The sequence below is a fragment of the Phaseolus vulgaris genome, chromosome 11 (genome assembly GCF_051622355.1).
Source record: "Phaseolus vulgaris cultivar YP4 chromosome 11, ASM5162235v1, whole genome shotgun sequence".
Lineage (NCBI taxonomy): Eukaryota > Viridiplantae > Streptophyta > Magnoliopsida > Fabales > Fabaceae > Phaseolus > Phaseolus vulgaris.
In genome coordinates, this window is record NC_143508.1 from 52,674,557 (window position 1) to 52,681,400 (window position 6,844).

At 29.1% G+C, this 6,844-nt stretch overlaps 2 long non-coding RNA genes across 2 annotated transcripts; one reads left to right on the forward strand and one right to left on the reverse strand.

The window, feature by feature from the left end:
• Positions 1–935: 935 nt before the first annotated feature.
• LOC137825140 (uncharacterized) lies at positions 936–1,545 on the forward strand. The gene is made up of 2 exons (XR_016517612.1): positions 936–987; positions 1,088–1,545. It is a non-coding gene; the product is annotated as an uncharacterized LOC137825140 (long non-coding RNA).
• A 3,192-nt stretch (positions 1,546–4,737) lies between these two features.
• LOC137827097 (uncharacterized) lies at positions 4,738–6,615 on the reverse strand. Its single transcript, XR_016517115.1, has 5 exons — positions 6,553–6,615; positions 5,767–5,823; positions 5,488–5,598; positions 5,338–5,389; positions 4,738–4,902 (listed from the first exon to the last, which is right to left on the reverse strand). It is a non-coding gene; the product is annotated as an uncharacterized LOC137827097 (long non-coding RNA).
• Between the last annotated feature and the right edge of the window lie 229 nt (positions 6,616–6,844).

Below are 6,844 nucleotides of genomic sequence, written 5' to 3' on the forward strand. Positions count from 1 at the left end.
AAGTTAATGTTAGAATGTAATTTTCATACTAATTTTACTTAAAGAGTATTCCATTATTGAAGATTTATCTTGTAGATAAGATCTGATGCAATGATGGTGACAGAAGGTGGTGACCCTCCAGGTGAGTCCAATATGACCTTACATAATTATGTGGTTTATATTTTCATTAAGACAACTCAAACATCGAGTAAAAGTATAATATATTCGACTTCTATTTAATTTTTGTATATTTTTTATATATTATTTAAGTTATAACTTGACAATGTTTTCTGTCTTTTTTCTGATCTGATATAACAAAAGACATACAAACTACTAAAGGATTACTGATCGAGATGCATTTTCAACTTCCAACTGTGATGCATCAAAGAAATTCCTCAAGCCAAAACAAAGAAAAAAATAACAGTTTCTTCAAAGGTTAATTTGACTACATAGTCTCACTTGGAAGTAACATATTTTGTTTTCAAATAAATAAAATGTTTGAATATTAGATATTGATTGATTGTGCTTCATGCTTTACATTGTTGTGATATGAATATATACCAATGCATCTAAAACCTTATATGTTGTTGTTCACAAGTTTCATCAAAGCTTTTTTTTTCTTATCCGTAAATTTCATCAAAGTTTATGTGTTGATTAAAGTTAATTATTCAATTTATAAAATTTCAGTGATGGTTATTACTTAGAACAACCTAAATCATATCCATAACATTATTATTACTAAATAAAGCTTAAGTTACCATTAAACTTGCATGTAACCATTAAACATGTATAAAATCTGATGGCACAAAAATGTAGCATAATAGTGCAATATGAGGGACCCACAATGCTTCAAGTTATATATATGTTTGAAGGTTACCATTCACTTCATCTGATATATAGCTACATCACTTTCTCTTCTTTCTTCCTCTCTAAAACCCTTTCTTTCTTTTGGCTCTTCATTCCTTTGCTGCTTCACTCTTTCAAATTGAATCATTTACTTCGTTTCTCGTAAGTACATTTTTTGTTTGTAACTGCTATTTGTTTTTAGTCTTGAAGAAGTAGTTATGGCCGAAACTTACAGTTAATTTTTGCTTCTGTTTCATTGCAGAAAATGAGTTCTTCTTCATCTGTAATGGCTTTTGTGTACTGCAATGGTAGTATATTCAATGACGAGCTGATGTCATCAGTATTTGCGGGTAGAATTAGTAGATACCTTCAAGTGAAGAATACTATGACAGTATCAGCTCTCAAACAAGCCATTTTAAATTTGTTCATTGTTGCTAATGACAAATCATACACGGTTGAATTGCGCTACCGTTGTCCAGTAACAATGAAAGATCGAAGAACTTTTTATCGTTCTGTGAAGATTGAAGAGGATGATGATATAAAATGCGTGGTTGGTTACGCAACAAAATACGAACCTAATGTAAAGTTTGAGCTCATGGCGATTATCCGTGAATACGAGGAGATAACATGTGATATGATTTTTGAGTGTTTGGAAAAACAATTAAACGATTTGTCAGATACAGATTGAGTCTTTGGTGATGGAGTTTGTTTTTGACAGGATTAGTATTTTGAGTAGTTGTTTAAAATGTGTTGTATTGTTAGGTTGTTCTAATTTCTTTGTAAATGAGTTGAATCATCCTAATGAGTTGAATCATCCTAAAGTGATTCATTTGTATATATTGCTTATTAATGATAAAAATAAAAGATTGAGTATATTACTTTTATGTGTTCTTTTGTTAAAATTCTACTATTTTTTTCTGTTCTATTCCAAGATATATGTTTGTTGTGTTCTAAGTTAATAATATTTCATTGAAGCAGCTTGAATGAGTTTCTGTCGTTGCTGCAGAAGTTGATCTGTTGGAGCCACAATGAATATCTAATATCAAAGCATTTTGAATAACAAAAGATTTATATTCATAATTTATAAAGAAAAACAAAAAGAAGGTGCAATGACTCGGTGCTATAAATTTGTATATTTTGTTATTCACAAGTTCAATGTTGTTCATCTTCTGTTTCAATTGAGTCTATCAGCTATCCCTAGCAACTCAAACTGTTGAATATTTGGAAACATGACTCTCATAAATTAACCTCACAGATTGCACTAATTAAGCAGTGCTGTTGCTCAAAACTGGCACTGCTCTGCATTATAACTTCCACCTTGGTTAACCAATTAAGATCCGTTTCTGTTGAGGTGAATATGTTCTTCAGATATGTATATTTATTGATTACAGTTTTGGTTGCAACACTTAGGTGTTTAGCACAGATTAAGGTTTGAGCCTTGATTGTCAATAAATACGAAAATGCAAAGTTATTTTACTCTAATTAATTGGTCTTCAATCAATTTAAAGAGCCTTAATCATAGCCTTGATTAGGGTTTTCATTTTCTTTTGAATTTTATTCTTTGCATATATAATTTAATCAGTAAAATGAAATGAGAGAGAGAATATGAATCTGTAACTTTCTAAGATAGCTGGGGGGTCAACCAAATTTGTTCAGAAATCAGAGAAATTTTCTGAAAATAAAAGAAAGAAGGCACACTTTTCGTTGAAAGTTGGTGTCGTTTGCAATAATACTTCTGTGACTCTGATGTTTGGATTAAAGTGTGATGGTTGAACACCAATGCATGTGTTTGAGCTCACAGTATAATAAATATTTTGGTGCCACCAACCCTCACCATGCATGACCGCTAAGAGGAGGACCACCTTCAAAAAAGCTCTGACTATGGCTTACATGCATGGGCTGTTCAATCTGAAACACTTTTGAAAGTTGATCAACAATTTCAATCTTACTTCTGCATGTTTCACATATGTAGACAGCTTCAACGTTGTACCAATCAAACTCCATGCATCACTGTAAAATGATGAGCATCTCTATGCACCACTGCTAAAGGATGAGTGTGCAGCTGTTCACCAGTTATTGCCTTGCTGCAGTTTTGGGCATCTCAATAACCCATTTTCACATCTCAATGCTACATTAATGTTTTGATGTTCAATTATTAATTAATATATCAGACTATATATGTATTATCTGTACGAGAATTTAAAGAAAAATTTGATGAGATAGATCTGATGAAGATCATGTATAATGTTTGGCATTTGTGTTGTCTACAACGTTAACCTTGCATGTCTGACATATGGCAAGTGTCTGAGACACATTTACTTTCAATGTTATGATATGTGGTCTATTTAAATCAAAATATGAACCTAACTATAAAATAGATTAGTGGGACACATTTTCTTAACCTAGTACTATACATTTAATTGGAATGAAAGGACCAATGATTAAGGTATATCATAAGACTAATCGAATTTTTAATAGATGTAGTGACAAGATTATAAACCAAGATTCCATATTATTGCTACCTATTGTTTAAAGGTAGTTTATTTTGTAGGATTTTCCAAGCCACTAGGCTCCTTGTTGGTAGAATAGTTATAGACTAGATCAATTTTGTGGTGTAAAATATAGATTTTACGAATAAGCTAAGATCATCTGGCAAACACTAAGATTACTACTTTTCTTCGGAAAGCATTTTTTTACAATTTTAATCTATTTATTTCTTGGTAAGTCCACAAATGAAGACAAGAAGAGGTTTAATGTTGTGGGGTGCAGCAGAGATATAAAAGCAATGAAATTGTGAAGTGGTAAAGTAGCAGAGGGTGCAGTAAACAGCATTTCAATGTTATTCAGCATCTCAAGGCTAACTTATTCAATTCATTGGATCAATGGTACAAATTATCATCAATTTTTCATGCACACTTGAATCTCTGATAGTCAAATTTCATATTTATGCACAGAACCTAAGAAGTTGCAACGCATGGTGGAAAATCTGAATCTACGCATGCATGTATGCCACTTGTGGTGCAGCCTCATCCATTTGCAGTGATGCATAGAGATGGTGATCCATTTGCAGTGAAACACCCCATGCATGTAAGCCATACTCTGCATGCTCAGGGTTTCTTTTATTTTCAGAAAATTTCTCTGATTTCTGAAGAAATTTGGTTAAACCAGCTATCTTAGAAAGTTACACATTCATATTCTCTATCTTAATTTTGTTTCCTATATAGGCTTTTTTGGTTTTATTAATCCTTAATCCAATTTATCAATTTCCATTACAGATTTACCATGTCTCTCCTTCTTAGTCAATTCATACGAAAGTTGGAATTAGAAATAACAACCAACAAAAGGAAGTGAACTTGATCCATTAATGGGTAACGAAACATTTTAGTGACTTTAACTAGTCTATTTCATCATTAATTTTTCAGGTTTACTTTTATTTCAATAAATATTTATATATTATTCTATTTTTCTCTATTATCATCATTAATTTTATTTTTTATATTGAAAAAAAAGCAATCCATTACTGCTTAATTAGTGCAATCTGTGGGGTTAATTTATGAGAGTCATGTTTCCAAGTATTGAACAATTTGAGTTGCTAGGAATAGCTGATAGACTCAATTGAAATAGAAGATGAACAACATTCAACTTGTGAATAACAAAATAAACAAATTTATAGCACCGAGTCATTCGACCTTTCGTTTTGTTTTTATTTAAAAATTATAAAGCAGCAATGACAGAAACTCAATATATATATATATATATATATATATATATATATATATATATATATATATATATATATATATAAAGGCATGAATGTAGGGAAGGGAATCACATGCAAGCAGCAGCACAGAAAGTAATTTTGAAAATAAAAGGAAGAGGCATTTACAGAAGCATACCTCTCAAAGGATTGAACTGAAGAAAATGTATATCTGCAAAGAGAAAATATTAAAGTCTTTGATTTTGCTATGTAAATGTTCCATGTATTTATAATGCAGCAAGGAACTAACATGTCTTGAGAGAAAGCTTTCATTGAGGCTGTCAGATAAGGTTTTCTGCCTTCTTGACTTTTGGGATGTCCTTCCACAGAGAAAATGTAAAACAAGAAATAATGTTAGTAAAAATTTGAATTTAATTTTCTTTATCTATATCTGATTGAAACTGATATGGGTTTATTATTAAATTTAGACTATTAACTGGTTTCTTATCTGTCACTTTGTCTTTATTTTATTATTACAAGCCTTTATGTTTGAGTATGATATATAATGGGTTTAATTGATTATTATTTATAATGAATAAACTATACAATTGCTAAAAAATAAATTTAATATAGTTTGTATTTTGTATAGAGGAAAAAAAGTCCAATTGGACTCATTTTCCTTTACTTACAAAAATTACATTAATACAATTGGTTTTCTTCTGCAATTGGCATTCTTTTTAGTGTGCATATTCTTTTTCTTCCAAAATTCTTTCTCAATACATAAACTTTGATTAAATTTGTGAACAAAAACATACCTGTAAATATCAAGGATTTGGATGCATTGGTATATATCCATATTGCAGCAAACTAAAGCATGAAACAATATCAATATCTAATATCTAAATATTTTGTTTATTTGGAAACAAAATTTTGTAAGTTTCAAGTGAGTATGTAGTCAAATTTACCTGTGAAGAATAGACTATTTTTGTCTTTGTTTTGTTTTGAGGAATTTATTTGGTGCATCGTTGGAAGCCAAAAATGTATCTGGAACCACCATGCTTTGATACTTTGCATGTCTTTTGTTATGTCACATAAATAAAAGAGACAAAAAACAGTGTTAAGTTATAACTTAAATAATATAAAAAAACATAAAAAAAATTATAAGTTGCAAGTAGAAGTTACAAATATTATATGTTTGAATTTTCTTAATGAAAATTTTAACTATAAGGTCAAAGTGGAGTAACCTGGAAGCTCAACACCTTCTGTCATGGTTGCATCAAAAACTTATAGAGTAAAATGTCCTGTTTAAGTCAAATTAGTATGAAAGTACATATAATGATAAATCATAATGTGTAACAATATAATATATGAATTAATATCAGAAAAAATGTTAAATTAATTAAAATAGATATCAAATTCCTCAATACTTAGTAGCCATAACTTAGAATAGATTGCAACAACTAAACAAACCTGAAATAAAGATAATAAAGATAAAAGTACACTTTCAAATTAAAAACACATGAATCTAACTTAAAGTACTAATTAAACAAAACAATTTTCATATGAACAAAATGAGTTTGTAGTATAAAAAGTAGATGTTAGAAAATAATTTTGGTAAATAATATGCTAATATAATACCAATAATTGGTTATCTCTTGCACAAATAGTGCTTCTCTTTTTACCTCTCTGCAAAAATGGTATGGTTTAGGAGAGGAATAAAATAAAGTATTGTATTATTGTAGGTAAGTATATATCTTGAATGAAATGGTTTAAAATAAACATAATGCTTAATATTAAATGAAAAGAAGCTTGAACATTTAAAATAATTTTTCATAATATGTACATAAACAAGATCCATTCAATCTAAATATTTTTTTCAACTCTACAATAATATATAAATATCATTTGAACAGAAATAAACGAAATTAGAAGAAATAGTTAAGATTTTGGATGAAGAATTTGTAATATATAATTATCAAAACATTTTACAATACATGGAAAATGAGAAGCTATATTCTACAAAAACTTACAGCTTTTCAGCAGCCTCTGCATAGAAAAGTATGAGAATGTGAAAGTAAAGAAGAAGAAAAGAGTGCGCCGAGTGAGATTTAGGTTTTAGGTTAACGTTTATATAGACGAATAAGAAGGCCCACTTGTCATTATTTAATTATTTTATTAAATAATATTAGTAAGACAATTTTTTAGATGTGCAAATAAATTATGGCATAGTATTTTTTAAAAATATGTATAAATATACAAACAATTTCTAATATTAGTATAAAATATTTATAAATATGTGAACACCTTTTTAAAATTATTAGT